Source organism: Sceloporus occidentalis, unplaced genomic scaffold, assembly GCF_023333645.1.
Source record: "Sceloporus occidentalis isolate IW3139 unplaced genomic scaffold, rSceOcc1.0.p SCAF_4, whole genome shotgun sequence".
NCBI lineage: Eukaryota > Metazoa > Chordata > Lepidosauria > Squamata > Phrynosomatidae > Sceloporus > Sceloporus occidentalis.
This window is the reverse complement of record NW_028316984.1, coordinates 74,446,119-74,465,960: the sequence shown is the minus strand read 5'-3', so window position 1 is coordinate 74,465,960 and position 19,842 is coordinate 74,446,119.

The window sequence follows — 19,842 nt, the reverse complement described above, 5'->3', positions numbered from 1 at the left end:
TCTTTGTACCTCTCCCAACTGATTCCCTGGTGATGGAGGAGAGGTTTTAACATCGGATTGAGAAAAAAGAAACAAGTGGATTGCAAAAAGAACTGGAGAGATGGTTTTAAATGGAGATTTTTTTCATAGAAAGCAAAGTCTTGCAAAATGGACTGGAGAGAAAAACAAGTGGTTTTAAATGGAAAAGTTGTTTTCCCATAGGAAGCAAGATCTTGCAAAAGGGACTGAAGATATGGTTTTATATGGAGATTTTTTTTTTTTTAATGGGAAGCCAGATCTTGCAAAACGGACCAGAAAAGAGAAGCAAGTGGATTTAAATGAGGTTTTTTTCCCCATTAGGAAGCAAGGGCTTGTAAAATGGACCAGAGAGAGAAGCAAGAAATGGAGAGTTTTCCCACAGGAAGCCCAGGCTTGCAAACGGACCAGAAAGAGAAGCAAGTGGATTTAAATGGTGAGTTTTCCTGATAGGAAGCAAAGGTTTGCAAAACAGACTGGAGGGGGAAGGAATTAGTGGTCAATGGAGATTGGGGTATCAGGCTTGCTTGCTTTAGGACCTTTCTAAACACTACTGATGTACTGACCCTTATATAAGTCTACCCAAAATGTTAGGGTCAATTATGGGGCATACATTTTTCGACATAGTTGAATATATATGGTATATAGGCGTCTGGCCAATCAGTACCAAGGTGATCAGAGGGAATACATTAATTGGATGCTGTGTGCTTCTTAGATATAAATTTGATCAGTTGAAATTGCAGTGGTATCAAGCTTGATACTGGGAGGTATACTGGGAAGAGCAGAAGAATGAATTTGAAAATGCAGAGCTAAGAATCCAACAGGAGCTTGTCACACATTTTTTTTAAAAAGTAGCTTTTCTGTTAGTTCTAAGAGTACTGCAAGATCTTTCTTTGAATCTTTCTGAACTAAATTTCAGGGGTGCAACTTTTAAAAAACAGGACAACTTTTAAAAACAGTTTAAAAAACTTTTTTAAAAAGGCCCTTTGATTAAAAGTGTAGTGATATAGTTACTTGCCTAGAAGTAAGTCCCATTCAGTTTAGTGGGGCTTTACTCTGAGTATACATGGACTGATTTGCAAAGTTAATATGAAACAGATATCCCAGGAAGCTTAAAAGCAGATTAAAAAGGGAAATAGAATAGAACCCATCCAGTTCGTGAGTTCATTTCACCTCTATTTATTTTAGTCAGTAAAAGCAGAATTGTTTACAAGTGACGATGAGAGCCAAGTAAAAAAATAACAACATGAAATGAAACAAAATCTGAACAACATCTCTTACACATAAGTCCTCTCTTTCATGTTAAACAGTCACGTTTATAGTTTTACACATGAAAATTGCTGCCATTTCCTTTTGAATCTAATATGCAGTGGCAGGATAAAGAGAAGATTGTTAAGGACTTGACTTCTGAATGCAGTGTTCTTTTAGAAATGCATTGGGAATAATAGGGGATGTTATGAGGGTGCTAGAGATAATGTACAATTGCTAATGCTTTCAGATGCCGCTCTCTAGCAGCTATAACCTCTCTATTCATATTTGCAACACACAGCAGACTATCTGTCTTCCGTTTATTGTAACCATGTCTCCCACTACTAAAAATGGGCTCCATTCTGCAGGTTGTTTTAAAATATATATATGTTAGGATCAAATGGGATGCAAACTGAGCTTGAAGCTATAGAAATGAGGTCACACCATTCAGAAAGCCACAAAATTGCAGTGCTCCAATAATGCCCCAGGTAATGCCCCTCTGTCTGCATCTCTCTTTTTCACTCTCCTTCTTTCTTTCTCTCTCCTCTTTTTCTCTCTGCAAGAATCCAGGTTATGTGGGATTTCTGATAGGGCAGCTAGGCCTGACATTCAACAGACAGAGTTCCCCATACTATGTTCCAAGAAAAGCTACACCTGTTGAATTGTGTTGCGTTAAACGTGTTTTCCCAACAGCATGCGGCATCCCAGAAAATAGACAATACAGTGGACCCTTGTTATACGTTGGGGTTTGGTTCCAAGATCCCCCGTGTATAACAAAATCCATGTATGCTCAAGTCCCAGTAAATATAATGACATAGCAAAATGGTGTCCCTTATAAAAAATGGAAAATTTATACTTTTTTGGAACATTTTCAAACCACATATGCTTGAATCTGTGTATAAAATCCGTGTATAAGAAGGGCCGTCTGTAATTGCCTCCACCCTTTTATCACCACCCCGCCCCGCTTGCATTGCAGGCCTCTTTCTAGTTTCATATCTCTGGCCACCTAGAGGCAAACTCAGGCATGTCAGCAGGCTCTCATCTTCTTTTCTTGTTGTTGTGTGCCTTTAAATCATTTCCGATTTATGGTGACACTAAGGCGAATCACAGGGTTTTCTTGGCAAGTTTCTTCAGAGGGCTTTGCCATTTCCATCATCTGAGGCTGAGAGTGTGTGACTTGCCACAAGTCACCCAGTGGGTTTACATGGCCAAGATGAGATCTGAACCTTGTTCTCCAGTCATAGTCCAACTCTCGAACCACTACACTATGCTGGCACAGCTTCTACCTACTTCTGTTAAATCAAGATTATGACAATGGGGAGATTGTAGAGTTTCCTATAGGTTTGTTATTGTAAACATTGCTGAGATGCTGCTTGATTCAAATTTGATAATGGCCTGGTTTCATATAGACTCATTGAATCATAGAATCATAGAGTTGGAAGAGACCGCAAGGGCCATCCAGTCCAACCCCCTGCCATGCAGGAAATCCAAATCAAAACATCCCTGACAGATGGCCATCCAGACTCTGTTTGAAGACCTCCAAGGAAGGAGACTCCACCACACTCCGAGGGAGTGTGTTCCACTGTTGAACAGCCCTTACTGTCAGGAAGTTCCTCCTAATGTTGAGGTGGAATCTCTTTTCCTGGAGCTTGCATCCATTGTTCCGGGTCCTAGTCTCTGGAGCAGCAGAAAACAAGTCAGATCCCTCCTCAGCATGACATCCCTTCAAGTATTTAAACAGGGCTATCATATCACCTCTTCTCCAGGCTAAACATCCCCAGTTCCTTAAATTGTTCCTCATAGGACATGGTTTCCAGACCTTTCACCATTTTAGTCACCCTCTTTTGGACACGTTCCAGTTTTTCAACATCCATTTGAAATTGTGGTGCCCAGAACTGGATGCAATATTCCAAGTGGGGCCTGACCAGAGCAGAATAGAGTGGCACTGTTACTTCCCTTGATCTAGACACTATACTTCTATTGATGCAGCCTAAAATCACATTGGCCTTGTTAGCAGCTGCATCGCACTGTTGACTCATGTTCAACTTGTGGTCTACTTAGACTCCCAGATCCCTTTCACATGTAGTCTCGTTCAGTCAGGTGTCCCCCATCCTATACAGTATCTGTGCATTTTATTTTTCCGCCCTAAGTGCAGTACCTTACATTTCTCCCTGTTGAATTTCATTTTGTTAGCTGTGGCCCAGCTTTCTAGTCTATTCAGGTCATTTTGAATTTTGATCTTGTCCTCTGGGGTCTTAGCTACTCCTCCTAATTTGGTGTCATCTGAAAATCTGATAAGTATTTTCCCAATTCTGTCATCCAAGTCATTGATAAAGATGTTGAATAGCACTGGACCCAGAACAGACCCCTGTGGGACCCCGCTGGTCACTTCTTTCCAGGATGAAAAGGAGCCATTATTGAGCACCCTTTGGGTTCAGCCAGTTAACCAATTACAAATCCATGTAACAATTTCGTTGTCTAGCCCACATTTTACAAGCTTGTTTGCAAGAATGTCATGGCAAACCCTGTCAAATGCCTTACTGAATTGAAGATATACTATATCCACAGCATTCCCTTCATCTACCAAGCTTGTAATTTTATTTAAAAAAAGAGATTAGATTTGTCTGGCATGGTTTGTAACCAGTGTTTTCTAGTTTGGACATCATGGCGTGCTGTGCTTTAACAGGGCAAGACAGGAGCATAAAAATGGCTATGTGAGTGTTGGATAAAAGTGGAGAAGGAATAGCCAAGTTTATTGGCCTGAGATGATAAAGACTGAACAGCTACCTGTGAAACTCTTTAAACAGAAAGTGCTACATCATTGTTGTTGTCATTGTCATATATTGTTATATAAATAATAGCCTGCGTAGAAGATTACAAACATTCACTCATTATAGATTATGCCAAGAGGCTATGTACACCCTCCATCAAATCATGGACATCCTAGCTTGATCCATAGGTTTTTCATCCTTATCACCAGAGCAACATTTCACCATGGCTTTTCTGGACAGCTTCACCAACAACCATCTATTGCCACCATTGTCATTTTTTAACTTGCCCAACTTGGTTCCATAGATTTGTTAGCCTATTCAAAACATGACTAAATCTAGATCCAATGCATCCTCATTTTACAGAGGTTGGAGAGCAAAGGAAGTGTGGTGGAAGAATAATTGCTTGGCATGTTTTACCTCCTAAAGTTTTCCTGATGCAAAAGCATGAAGGCTTCTTGTGAAATTAAGTGTCCTCTGCCTATCAAAGTGGCTGTGGCCTCACAAAGGATGGAGACTTATTGGATTGGTTGATCCAATAAAAGTATCACTGTTTGGTTGATTTTTTTATGTTATTGGATTTGCCACATGGTCAACACAGCTGCCCCTGGATGTTTAATGATACTAATGTTTTAATTTTGTTTTTGTTATGGAAAATAAAATAATATATTTTTAAAAAATTGTAATAGAAAACAAAGCAATGGCCTACAGTCTAGAAATGCTCAATATACATTCCAATCCCTCCCAAAAGGGATACTAGGGACCACAGTAACCACAGGATTGCTGCAACCATTGCACTAATCTCCTATGGAAACTGAAGTACCCTAAAAACACCAGAACATGTCTGCTCTTGGAAGCTAAGCAGGATAACCCATTGATAGTATATGGGTGGGAGATCACCAATGAATACCATTTGCTATAGGCTATATTTCAGAGGAAGGAATTTGCAAAATCACCTCTGAATATTCCTTGCCTAAGTAAACCCTAGGAAATTAAGGGGGTCACCATATGTCAGCAATCAACTTTGGGTGCATCTTGAAGTAGAAATGCAGTTTAACACCATTTTAAATGTTGTAGCTCCATCCTATGAAATCCATGGATTTGTACTTTTAGCTTTCTCTGCCAAAGAGTGGTGGTGCCTCACAAAACTACAAATCCCTGGATTTTGTAGGATGGAGCCATGGTGGTTAAAATCATGTCAAACTACATTATCTCTACAATGTAAATGTATCTTTGAAGGTGTGTGCACGTGCGGACATACACACACAAACATAAATGAGCACAAAACATATTTTTGATTTCCCCTTCTTTGAAATGGGTTCCATGCATATGACACAATGATAGCTGAAGCAATTTATTGGCTATAGAAAATGCTGCAGTTGTATTGGGGGTGGGGGGAGAACTGTGACCACTTCCAGCTCTTTTCATTGATTTTTTTTAATGAGGATATTTCTCTGCAGTTACACAAGGGTTTTTAGGCAAGGTTTGACCTGAGAAGTCAGAGAAGTCAGTTTATTAACTGCATCAAAAGACAGAGAAAAATGTCCCCCTTTTAATGAAGAAAAAGAGACAGTGCAAAGCAGTTTACTAAATTTCAGCCTGGCATTTAAACCTACTCATGTGATGCAAGCTCATTTACTTCCCCTGAAGTTTTCTGACAAGAACATATATTTCCCTGGAAAATGTAGCATGCTAACACCATTGTAAATACGCCCCATGAAAAATAGTCCTTTTATTTACATTATGATTTACCAGACCTAGCACCTTATCAATCTGGGCTCATTGCATGAGCCCTACAAGAATGAACATGAATCAGTTCTTGTTTCCTCCATGTGGCTTCTCAGCTTCCTTATGGGAATCACTCTCCTGCCAAGGCAACTGCTGTTCAACTTTTCCTTTTTACTTTAACCAACACTGGCAAGAAATGAGAAATTGAAATGACATTGTTGAACGTGTGTGGCACAACTGATTTTCTGTTGGCTGTTTAATAAAAAAAAATACTATTATTCAGCATATTTTTCTCTTGTCCTTCCTCCAAGGAATAAAGTGAGTACACACATGAGTTATCCCAGTTTATCTTCACAGATACCCTCTGATGAAGGCTATTCTGAGAAGAAACAATTGGATCAAACGAGTCAGCAAATGAATTGATTGTCCTAATGCCAGATCTCCCAAGCCAGGTATAAAAAACAATGGATCCTTGATATCTGCTGAGGTCTGGTTCCAGGATCCCCCATTGGTTACCATGATCCATGGATACAAATGGTGTAGTAAAATTGTGTTCCTTATATAAAATGGCATAATCAAGGTTTGCTTTTTGGAATATATAATTGTTCTTGAATATTTTCAAGCTGTGGGTGGTTGCACCCATGGATGAAGACTCTGTAGATTAAGAGGGCTGACTGTACTGTGTTCACTATATTCCAATAGCAGCCACAAGCTAGTGGGACTAACAAGAGTGAATAATTATATATCACAGATGGGCCACTTGTGGCTTACAAGATGTTGCTGAATTTTAGTTCACATAAGCCTTAGCCAGCAATGGTGAAGGGTGATGGAAGTAGCAGTCCAACAATATATTATCTATAATAATAAAAAGTATGTATTTGTATCTGGGGTCACTACAATTTACTTGGACAATGTTATAGATGCCTCAGAATTTGAGAAATTGATTTTAGTTGCCCTCCAAGCTTCAAGTCAATGCTAACTGGAGGCTTCTTAGAAGCAAAAAAGTATATCCATTCATAACTTTTGGGGAAACTGTGGTAGAGGTCTCAAAATCTATCGCATGGTCTTCCTTATTGTCCAAGTTTCAGTGACAAGATTCAAGTCAAATTCCAAAGACCGGGCTTTCCTCAAAACAAAAAAGGAGGCCCCACAATAACCTATTGGGGAAAAAAATCTTTTAAACTGCTAGAAAATGGGATCATGTTTGTTGATGCATTGATGCTGCAGTCTCTGAGGTAGGGAAACAGTGGAAAAACAAAGGAGGACTAAGAGACACTGCTACTAAGGCCCTGTTCAGACTGACCATTAAGGCCTGGGGGTGGAGTCAGGGCATCGTGTCCACATGATGCAACCCCAACTCTGTCCCCTAGGGTGCCAAATGATGAAGCACCAAAGGAGCACTGCCAAGCTGCGGCACCGCAGCTATGGTGCCCTTTCCAGGGTGCAAAAAGGTGCTGCTTTTTGCGGCTCCTTTTCATGTCTTGGAAAGGGCAGATTGGGGCCATGGCATGCGGTTGCCACAGCCCTGATCTGGCTAAAGAAGGGGCGACTGGAGGCTGCCCCTTCAGGGTTGTTTATACAGCTCCTAAAACTCCCTAAGGCAGTGGTCTCCAACCTTTGTTGGGCCGCGACCCCCATTGCGGGCGAAAGTCCCGCCCGTGGCCTCCCTGATTGGTTGGGAGGCCAAAAAGGGGTGGAATCTTTGGCCGCCTACAAGCCCCAGTGGCCTTTGCAGCTGGAAGTCCCGCCCCTTCCTGGCCTCCCAACCAATCAGGGAGACCACCGGTGAAGAATGGGTGGGACTTCCGGCCACAAAGGCTGTCCCGATCTCCTTCTACCTGCAGGTGTCAGGCACCCGTGGGGAGAAGTGGAGGAGAAAGCCCCGTCCCCGTCCCCTCACAGGTGCCTTCTCTGGCACCTGTGAAGAGAAGGGGAAGTGGAGGAGGCGGCCCCAGCCTTGTACCCTTCTCCCCGCGGGTGCTTTCGAAGGCACCTGCGAAGAGAAAGGGAAGCGGAGGAGGCAGCCCCGGCCTTGTACCTTTCTCCCTGCGGATGCTTTCGAAGGCATGCGGGAAGAGAAAGGGAAGTGGAGGAGGTGGCCCTGGCCTTGTACCCTTCTCCCTGCGGGTGCTTTCGAAGGCATCCGGGAAGAGAAAGGGAAGCGGAGGAGGCAGCCACAGCCTTGTACCCTTCTCCCTGCGGGTGCTTTCGAAGGCATCCAGGAAGAGAAGGAGAAGTGGAGGAGGTGGCCCTGGCCTTGTCCCGTTCTCCCCGCAGGTGCTTTCGAAGGCACCCACGAAGAGAAGGGGAAGTGGAGGAGGTGGCCCCAGCCCCTTCTCCTCACGGTTGCCGGCGCCAGCACCGGCACCCATAGGAAAAAGGGAAGGAGGGGGAGGCAGGTGGGAATCCCAACCTGGCGACCCCCGAGAAAGGGTCGAGCGACCCCCAGGTTGGCAACCCCTGCCGTAAGGTTTAAAATATAGGATTTCAACCACACCTTAGAAAAGTGACTTATTTGGACAACAAGTCCCAGAGACCTTCAACCACCATAGCTGCTTGGTGGAGGATTCTAGGACCTGTAGTGCAAGGGTACATCTATTCTGGCCTCCTTTACCTGGAGTAATATGCTCTGGATTTGTCCGAGGTTGACACAGTGCTGGTCAAATGTGTCCTGATGAGCCTCCAGATAACACTACATCATCCCTGCTGGTCCGCTGGCTTTTGGTGCCACCACTAATGCCACAGCCTCACCAGCCATGCAGCCCCATGTGAGAGCCTGGTGATCACTGTCTGAGGTCTGAATGGGGTGCCTTTGTGATCAACAAGGCAACACCTTCCTTGTTGATCACATGGCAGGGTGCCATATTCTGACAGTGACAATGGCCAGGCTCTCACATGGAGTTGCTTGGCCAGCAAGGTGCTGGTGGCAGTGGTGGCACCGAGGAGACTGGGTACACAGATGTATAGAGATCTGGGATGCTCTCTATTGGGCTGGATCCAGAGTGAGCCAGCTGGCCTCACATCCAAAACACCCAGGTTCATTCCAGAGTTTCCTGGAAACTCTGGAGTAAATATTGTTTTCTGTTTTTTAAAAAATGCAGATTTTCTCATCCTTGATGTCACAACAATTGAGGCACTTCCCTCTCCGAAATAAATCAACTGTGGGATTTATTTATTTATGCTTTTTTTGCATTTGGCATTTATACCAAAACTATTGTCTTGTAGACATATAAAACAAGAAGATTGGGCATGAATAACACTTTCAAATTTCTCTAATGCATGAAAACATCATTTCCTTCTGTAGTCCCTCTTAAAGTAGTGTCAGGGAGTGGTGCCATGTCACTTTTAGTTGCCTTTTTGAGAGAGATTAGAGAGGAAAACAGAGATATTTTTGATTGCTTGAGAGGAATAGCCTCCTCCCATGAGTTGCTGATATCTGTTATAAATCAGAGATCACAATAAGCCAGGAAAGAAGAAACTATAACAGTACTCCAAGGCAAGACTTGGCAACTGTGGAGGAGCAAAGGCCAAATTTGGCATCTCTTTGCGCTTGCTCTTAATGAACTGTAAATCTCATCTGTATAAAACTGGAAGCCACTTTCCATTTCTAGATTGTGAAAGGACTTTCTCCCCCCCCCCCCCCCAAGTTTGGTTACAAGTGACGAATCACACAGTACTTATCATAACAGCATGGGCTGACTAAGACTAAATGCCTTGCTCTTTTTCAAGGTGAAGCCAGTTCTGTTACCAGTAATGTATGGTAGTTTACTCACGTCCCATTTCACAATTTTGTTGCACTAGAACTTGTACAATTTAAATTTTTTAAGATCAGTATTTTAGATCCCAAAATGTGTTTCTAATGCTACTTTGTAACTGGAGTCAGGCTTTATGAAGACAGAAGCTAGAGGATGGATGTCTATAAGCAACTACTGGCTCAGTTTACTCATTTCACCCATTGGTCTTGCCCCATTAGTTCTGAAGGATGACTTTCAGTCCAAATGGAACCAGGTACTAACAACTAAAATCCTGTCTTTCGGCTTCTCTCCAAACCTTTTTCTTGGGATGAGATATGATCAGGCCAAAATTGTTGTTAAACAACATGTATTTGATATAGAGCATCAAATGCATCGGGCCAGGTCCCCAGCTTTTATTTTCAGTGAGTATAGCAAGTATCTTGTCTCCTTGTGGCATATATAAGCAATCTTTGGGGCAAAACAAATAGTGGGTAAGGGGCGGCTTAACGCTGCCCCTTTGAGTGCCGGATTGGGGCCGCAGCAACCGCACACTGCAGACCAGATTTGGCATTTTTCCAGGACAAAAAGAAGTGGCAAAATGCTGCTTCTTTTTGGCCCGAAAAAAAGGTGCAGTTGCTGCTGTGGCAGCACTTTACAGTGCTCATTTTGGTGTGTGCCATGTGAACATCATGCCAAAGAAACACCGCAATGCCACCTGGTGTGCGGTCAGGTGGACAGCATGACACCATCATTGGGGTGGCATAGTGGCATGCATCGTCCCAATGCCACACCCCCATGCCACCCTGATGCCAGTGCTTACTGATGGTCTGTGCAGCCTGTTTGTTGTTGCTGCTGTTTGTCTTCAGGTCATTTCCAACTTATGGTGATCCTGAGCTGAACCTATCATGGGGTTTTCTTGGCAAGATTTGTTCAGAGGAGGTTGCCATTGCCTTACCCTGAGGCTGAGAGCCCATGACTTGCCCAAGGTCATCCAGTGGATTCCATGGCCAAACCAGGAACCAAACCCTGGTCTCCAGATGCATAGTCCAACACTCAAACCACTACAATCTATAAGTACCTAAACACTGGAGAGCCTTTACTTTGGCACAATGTTGTGCCTTACCTTCACCTGTTCTTGAAGATTCCTTATTTTGAGAGACAATGCTCCTATGACTCTGGACAATTAGAAACAGTAGAACATGTGCTATTTCTTGTTTATATTACAGAGACTTAATGTATTAATCTCATTTCACCCTTACTGCACAAATACCCAGGATGTACAAAACCAGTTTCTGTCTCCCTGTCGTTTTCAGATACTAACCCTGATATACAAATAAAGTGGCCAAATTCTATGCAGCAACAATTAAATTCATTAGGTGATTACTTTTACTATGGACTGGAATAATGAATGAATAATTTGATGGATAATGTGTTTGATATAGTATTTTAAATGGCACAATAATGTTCATCTATTTCCCTCCCTCCCTCCCTCCCTCCCTCTTTCTGTGTATTTACATGCATTCTTTTGGGTTATGTTTTAAAGAGTTTTTAATTGATTGAGAGTTGCCTTTTTAATAGTGGTCTATGAATGTAATAAAAAAAATCTTTGATCCTCCTTCTCTCTTTTCCCCCAGGAGGTGATTTTTTAAAAAATGCATGGAAGTCTGGGACTGGAAAGCCAAAGTGGGAGAGGGGGGAAAGTATGAGGTACAGCACCACTAAACAGAATTACAAATATATCACAACCCTGTTTGACTTGGTGGGTCATTAGCTGAAGTCCTGTCTTAAATGCTTTTGAAACACAGCTTGACCTCTCCAGTTGTAAAGTAGTTTAGTGGTCTCCGTGGGCCTGATATTTTTCTTTCTAATGGTGTGTGTGTATGTGTATGTGAATGTGTCTTCAAATCACTTGTTGATATATGGTAGCCCCATGAATTCTTAGGGTTTTCTTATGCAAAGGAAACTCAGATGTGATTATGCCAGTTCCTTCCCCTGAAGTATAGCTTATAGCATCTGGTATTCTTTGGTGGTCTCCCATCTAAGTACTAAGTAGGTCTTACTTTGCTTAGCTTTCAAGATCAGATGGGATTGGGTTCCTTTAGGGTATTTAGTCTCTAAGTGGTTGCAAATGTTCATTATCTTCTCATGTAGTTGAAGTCACTGCTATCATAGAAGAGGCTTAGGATGCCAATTTCCATGGACCAGTGGCACACATCTAGATCTTCTTTTGCACCCAGCAGATTTTGTCCTGCAAGACATTGGATCTCCTTCAGCAACTAACAAGCTTGTAGCTTCAAAGCCACAAAAACTGCAGCAGCAGAAGCTGGTCAGATTGCAAAAGCACACACAATATTTAACAAGCAGCGGGTTGCCAGGCTGGGAACTGTTCATAAAAACTCCTCCACCAAATTGATTTTAGCATGATTAAACTTTTCTTTACCTTATTTCACAGTCCATTTCAAATGCTGTATATTTCGCTTAATGGCAAAGGGAAATCTGAGCTTTAATAAAGCACTGCAGCATAAAATTCAAGGCAGCATATGGCAGTGGGGATTGGAAATCACTATCTCACAGAAAACAGGCATAAAAAGCATCACTTTCAAGATGCAAGCAACAGTGAAGGTTGCCCCTTTTATTGGAACCAACTTTAGTTGGGCAAGAAATATGCAGAATTCTGGATTGCACAGGACACTTCGGCAGTCTGATGATAAAATCATTGAAACTTCACCTGGTGCCAAAAACCCAAAACGGCACAAAAATCACTCCAAATTGATCCCCAATTTATAGACGCACAACAACAACAAAGTCTAGCTTATCTCTTTCTTCATATTTTAGTTTTGTTGTAGGATCTTGTCAGATCAAATACCCATGTTCATCACTGTTCCTTCATGCATGGATAATGAGGAATGGAACTGTGTCACAGGCTCTGTCCCCCATAGCTACACATGCAATGTTCCCACCCCAATGACATCCATGCTTTCTGCAGATGATGTTTAGAGAAAATGTATATGGACACAAATTATGGCAATCCGATATATGGATCACTTATGAATAAACTATCATTTGAGAGCAATGCCTTGCTGGCATTTCTGTCACCACAGACTATTCTTTCTACAACCTCTTGTAGCTCCTCCCTCTTCTTTGCCTTAGCTGTCCCCTCACCTCCTCTAAGAATCTGACCCCAAATGAGGCCCTGGTTTGCTCCTGGTTTGATGGAATGCTGCAAAGAGGTTTGGTGGAACCATGCACCTGGACAGGGTTTTTAAGTTGGTGCAAGAGTTCATCAGAAGAGGCTCACTACATTCCTGGTGCTGCTGATGTGTTCATGGCCTTTCAGTCTATGCTTATTGTACTAATGGGAGCTGTGCCAGAATATCATCTTGATCAAGAAGTGATTTCAGCCAGTATGGAAGCTCTTGCAAAGCAAGGCAGGTTTGCCAGTAACTTCACATCCATAGCAAACAAAGTGGCATTTAGTCAGACATGCAGTTTATAAAGTGAAACTGGCTTCATTCTTGAACTTCACTGGATTGCTGATTGGGGCAGTGGGTGAACTGCCATTTGGTGAGTCATGGCTGAATAGGTTATGGGACTGCATGAAAAGGTATTGTGACTGGGCTGTTGGGAGTTGATGCAAAAACCTATTCAGTAGTATTTAGTTTTTGACTGCCTATTTAGATATGCAAATCATGATCAGACACTTTGAAGTCAATTCAGATTTCAGGGGGGGAAAACATGTTGAACAAATTTCCCGGGATTGTTGTATTTCAGAATGCAGGCAGCAGATTGAATGTCAGAAATACGTTCTGAAGTCAAGATGTCCTAGCTCATGAAAGATTAGTATGTAATGAGGATGAAAGACTGTATGACACTAGCTAGAAAATTGGAATTTTAACAGAATAAAAGTGTTTTTGGCACACAGTGTTGTGTCTGTTCTGCCACTGCTTTGCATTCCATTCGTTACTGTAGTGCACTCTTTCAATAATGGGCAAAACCTGTCAGTAGGCTCTCAGTCTCACTCCTGTTCCATTACTGACTTCATGAGATAGGTCCCTTCTGATGCAATTCCACTTCTTAGGCAGTCATGTGGTGTGAGTGGGTGTGATTCTGCTTTTTTCGCCCTCCCCCCCCCACCACCACAGTGATTGCAACTGCCAACACCTTCCTGAAGTCAGCTTCTGTGTGCACATTCACAGCAGCCCCACACTTCAGGAAAGGGCAGGAGCAGCAATTGTGGCTGCCAATGCATGTTTGGCCTTGTGGAAAACAGATCACACAACCAAAATGAAAACATGGGGGGAAATGTGAGAAGAAATTATGCCAAACTGGCATGTAGGCACCCTGAGTCTTGGAATAATAATAATAATAATAATAATAATAATAATAATAATGCTTCTGTTCTTAAACTAGTGGGATTGTGGCAGGACAGCAGGGTTGTGTGATGATGTTTGAAGTTGGGGTCAGAACTCGCAAGTACTTTGAAGAGAACAGCTACAACACATAGGCATTTCTATTCTTCATATTTCATCAAGTGGAGGACCCCAGGGCCAATTCCTAACCAGGATGGACAACATATAGCCCCACTCCAAGGGCTTTCTATGGTCCTCTAAATTCTACAAAACCCAGAGGTTGGAAATAACACATTACAAATAGCAGCCCTGCTTACAGAAATGACACAGATTTGTTTTGTACTATGTTGCAAGCAAAATGGAGCCCAAAGGTTAATTTGGCAGTAGTTACAAGAGTTGTAAGAAAGGGTTGCAAGTAGTTGTAAGAGGTATAACTTTGTTTTGCAGAAATTATGATTTTCATTAAGTTTTGGATGCATTAAATAATGTTTACATGTTACTTCAAAATGTTATTGGGGATAGATTTGGAGAGAATTTTTTTTTTTTTGCTGTTTTGGGTTTCTGGGATATATTTTTAAGTGATCAACAAAACAATTAAAAAGTAACATATTAGTAACATGTTACTAATGAGCAATGGTAATGACAAGCAATAAATAAGTAGCATCTGTTTATATTTCTTTGAAAAACTGATGCTACATTTGTAGCTTTTGCAATAATGGTCCTAAGCTCTGAAACAACCATGGCTCCAAACTTCAGCAACAAACTGAGAAACTCTCTTCTGAACACCTTCCTATTTGTTTTAAAGTAGTATTTCTCTGTTGCTGCTGGCATTCATTGGCATGGTTTGCCATGAAAGCTGTGATGAGAATGTAGCCCAGTGTGGATAGATGGGTCGAATTGGCTCCCTGAAACACTCTGAAGTTGCTGACCCTGAGTTAAACTGATCAGTTTGCAGATAATAGGAAAGTCCCATTGCCCAGAAACAGAGGCAAAATGGGGGATGGGAAGACCCAGAAAACCCCCAGAAAAATTAGGGGGAAAAACATTGTTTTCATTTTTTTTTTCTTTCATGAAGGCTTTTTTGCTTTTTCTGGAAAAATGGAAGAAAAGGAAGAAAACTGATTATAGAATGTTTTATTTTAGCATGATGAATAAAATCTTTAAGACAAGGTGTTCATATATTCTCCAAATCATTTCTAAAAACTACATACAGTAACAGATTATTCTAATTTTTGTGCACTGGATGAGGGCAAGCAAGTCCTAGGTTACAAACCGAACTCTCCAATGCAAGAGCAAGATGCATTTCTTCCTTTAGGTGGCACTGAATCTGATATATGTATGGAAATACACTAAATCAAGAAATCAACTGACATGTGAAAGGGTAGATAAGCTTTTTTTAATCCAGGCACACCTTTAGTTTTTAGAAGTCCATTAAAAAAAAACACCAATGATGATGACAACAAACATAACAAAACTGAAGCAGAGACTGACACTGATACTGATAACCAGGACTGCATCCACACTGCAGAAATAATGCAGTTTGACACCACTTTTACTGCCATGGCTCAGTGCTAGGGAATTCTGGGATCTGTAGTTTTAGGAGATATTTAGCTTTTTGTTCTGGTGCCACAACAAACAATAGTTCCCAGGATTCCCTAGCATCAAGCCATGACAATTAAAGTGGTGTCAAATTGGAATATATCTGCAGTGTGGATGCAGCCCAGAGGTCAGAAAATCAATCTGATGAAATTTCATGCCTGTTAATTGAATTTTAGTCCCTTTTCCCTTCCAGGGAATTAGCATTTTATGTCCATGTGATACTGTGGAGAGGAAATATAATTTTTTTTTGTTACTAATGTTGATTTTGAGACCGTGTGCTTGTTGCTGAAGGGGCGGAGCTTCTGTGAGTCACATCTGTGAGTCACAAGGGGGCGGAGCTAGCAGACTAGCTTTATATAACACCTTCCAGTGCCTTCCAGAACAGTCCGGCCAGAGAGAGGAGAAGGAGAGGAGCAGCTGGGCAGCCATTTTGAGACCGTGTGCTTGTTGCTGAAGGGGCGGAGCTTCTGTGAGTCACATCTGTGAGTTACAAGGGGCGGAGCTAGCAGACTAGCTTTATATAACACTTTCCAGAGCCGCGCGCCTAATGGCGCGCGAATTTTAATTTTCTTTAACTCAACAACTCTACTCAAGTGGCAGCGGGTTAGAATCAGATATTGAAACAGAACCTTGCCTTTAAGTATAAGATAGCAGCCAGGACATTCCTTTAAAGTTGTATTCCCAGTAGACTGAACTCGCTTCCACAGACTGGTGAAAAAGGCCAAGTCATCAGTGGCCTTAACGTTGGTTTTTACCAGAGAATTTTTTAAAGAGGAACCCCACAGTCCTGTTATAGTCATTACTAAAGACCTTGCAGTATGGACGGCAAGGGATCTGCTGCAGTCACCTGCAACTCTTGTCTGATGTTTCTCTTCTTGCCTACAGAAGTGGAGAACTTCACATGCACCAAATGCAAGTTGGTAGTACTCTTGGAGGAGAAAGTGCAGCAGCTGGAGTCCAGAGTAGCTACATTTCAGCATATTAGGGAGCAGGAGGATTTCCTGGACACAACAGAACTAACAATCCTGGACGAATACCACGCAGAGGAAGATGCTAAGGTGGAGGAGGTCACTTCACATACACAGGAGGACGACAGCTGGAGGAATGTCACAAAGAGAAGTAGGCCAAGAAGGGATTCTTCAGGGAGCTTGCAGCTAGAGAATCGATTCGAAGCTCTTTCCCTTATCAAGGAGGATGACGAAGAGCAGCATGGACAGACTTCAGGGACAGAGCAGGGGAGCCTGAGAGTCCCACCCGAGGGAACAGTCGCTGCTAAGCCTCGGAGGAGGCGTGTGGTCGTAGTGGGGGACTCCTTGCTGAGGGGTACAGAAGCAGTGATTTGTAGGCCTGACAAGATGTCTCGAGAGGTGTGTTGTCTCCCAGATGCAAAGATCCGTGATGTGACAGAGAGGCTGACAAGACTGGTCAAGCCTACTGACCAGTACCCCTTCCAATACAACTGGCTCCGCAGATGGTGCTGCCGAGAAGGATTTGGATTCTTCGATCATGGGCTGCGGTTCCATGAGGAGGGACTTCTTGCAACAGATGGGTTGCATCTCACGCCAGTTGGAAGAAATGTTTTTGCCAACAGTCTCAAGAACTTGATCAGGAGGGCTTTAAACTGAGTTCCGTGGGGAAGGGAGACAATATTAAGGAAGGTGAAAGGGATGGTGAAAATTGTCAAACTGACATAGAGGAAACAAGAAAAAAAGTGCAAGGACCCAACAGTTGGAGGCAAAAAAACTTGCACAAGCAGCAAGTAAATGGGACCCGTGATCTGCGATGTCTCTACACTAATGCACAGAGCATGGGAAATAAGCAAGATGAACTTGAACTCCTAGTACAACAAAGCAAATATGATATAATAGGCATCACCGAAACCTGGTGGGATGAGTCTTATAATTGGAATGTGGAAATAGAGGGGTATAACCTTTTTAAGAGAAATAGGCCAAACAGGAAAGGAGGAGGAATAGCACTATATGTCAGAGATATTTACACCAGTGAAGAGATCCAGGACATCAATACTGGAAGCCAGGTGGAGAGCATCTGGATAAAAATTAAAGGGGAGGGAAACAACAAGGATATTATTGTGGGAGTCTACTACAGACCCCCAAGTCAGACTGAGGAATTGGATGATACCTTTCTAGAACAGATGACCACACAGTGAGAAAAGAGAGATGTAGTAGTGATGGGTGACTTCAACTATCCTGACATTTGCTGGAAGTCAAACTCAGCCAAATCCTCAAGGTCTAGCAAATTCCTCACTTGCCTGGAAGACAATTTCATTGTCCAAAAGGTGGAAGAGGCAACAAGAGGGTCAGCTATTTTAGATCTGATCCTAACCAACAAGGATGACTTGGTTAATGGGGTGCAAGTGGTGGGATCATTAGGTGGAAGTGATTATGTTCTCCTGGAGTTTGTTATACAGTGGAAAGGAGAAGCCAGGCATAGTCAAACACACATTCTAGACTTTAGGAGAGCGAATTTCAGTAAACTTAGAGAAGTATTGAGGGCGATTCCATGGTCAGAAGTACTAAAAGATAAAGGAGTTCAGGACGGATGGGAAATTCTTAAAAGGGAGATACTGAAGGCACAATTTCAAACAGTTTCAGTGAGAAAGAAAAACGGGAGACGTCTCAAGAAACCAGGATGGATGACTAAGGAACTTTCAACCGAGCTAAGTTTGAAACGGAACATGTATAAGAAATGGAAAAAGGGGGAAATCACGAAAAAGGAATTCAAAGAAATAGCAGGCATTTGTAGGGGTAAAGTCAGAAAAGCTAAAGCACAGAATGAACTCAGGCTTGCTAGAGAGGTTAAAGAAAACAAAAAGGGTTTTTTTGGATATGTCCGCAGTAAAAGTAAGAAGAAGGAAATGGTAGGGCCACTGCATCGAGAGGATGGCAAAATGTTAACAGGGGACAGAGAAAAGGCAGAATTATTCAACACCTTCTTTGCCTCAGTCTTCTCACAAAAGGAAAAGGGTGCTCAACCTGAGGATAATGGAGCAGAGGACAGAATAGGGGAATTTCAGCACAGAATAAGTAAAGAGATAGTAGAGGAACACCTTGTTAATCTAAATGAATTTAAGTCTCCAGGACCAGATGAATTCCATCCAAGGATATTAAAAGAACTGGCAAATGTAATATCAGAGCCATTGGCAATAATCTTTGAAAACTCCTGGAAAACGGGAGAAGTCTCAGCAGATTGGAGGAGGGCAAACGTTGTCCCCATCTACAAAAAGGGGAAGAAAGAGGATCTCAACAATTATCGTCCAGTTAGTCTGACATCAATCCCAGGAAAGATTCTAGAGCAGATAATTAAACAAAGAGTCTGTGAACATCTAGATGGCAATTCCATAATCACAAAAACTCAACATGGGTTTCAGAGAAACAGGTCATGCCAGACAAATCTAATCTCTTTCTTTGATAAAATTACCAGCTTGGTAGATGAAGGGAATGCTGTGGATATAGTATATCTTGATTTCAGTAAGGCCTTTGACAAGGTTTCCCATGACATTCTTGCATACAAGCTTGTAAAATGTGGGCTAGACAAGGCAACTGTTACATGGATTTGTAACTGGTTGACCGGCCGAACCCAAAGGGTGCTCAACAATGGCTCCTTTTCATCCTGGAGAGAAGTGACCAGTGGGGTCCCCCAGGGCTCTGTCCTGGGGCCAGTGTTATTCAACATCTTTATCAATGACTTGGAGGAAAAAATTGGGGGAATACTTATCAAATTTGCAGATGACACCAAATTAGGAGGAATAGCTAATACCCCAGAGGACAGGACCAAGATTCAAAGTGACCTGAATAGACTAGAAAGCTGGGCCACAGCTAACAAAATGAAATTCAACACAGAAAATGTAAGGTATTGCACTTAGGGAGGAAAAATAAAATGCACAAATATAGGATGGGGGACACCTGGCTGAATGAAACTACGTGTGAAAGGGATCTAGGAGTCCAAGTAAATGATAAGTTGAACATGAGTCAACAGTGTGATGCGGCAGCTAAAAAGGCCAATGCAATTTTAGGCTGCATCAATAAAAGTATAGTGTCTAGATCAAGAGAAGTCATAGTGCCACTGTATTCTGCTTTGGTCAGGCCCCACCTAGAATATTGTGTCCAGTTCTGGGTGCCACAATTCAGAAAGGACATTGAGAAACTGGAGTATGTCCAAAGGAGGGCAACTAAAATGGTGAAGGGTCTGGAAACCATGTCCTACGAGGAACGACTTAGGGAGCTGGGGATGTTTAGCCTGGAGAAAAGAAGGTTAAGAGGTGATATGATAGCACTATTTAAATATTTGAAGGGATGTCATATTGAGGAGGGAACAAGCTTGTTTTCTTCTGCTCCAGAGAACAGAACCCGGAGCAATGGATGCAAGCTACAGGAAAAGAGA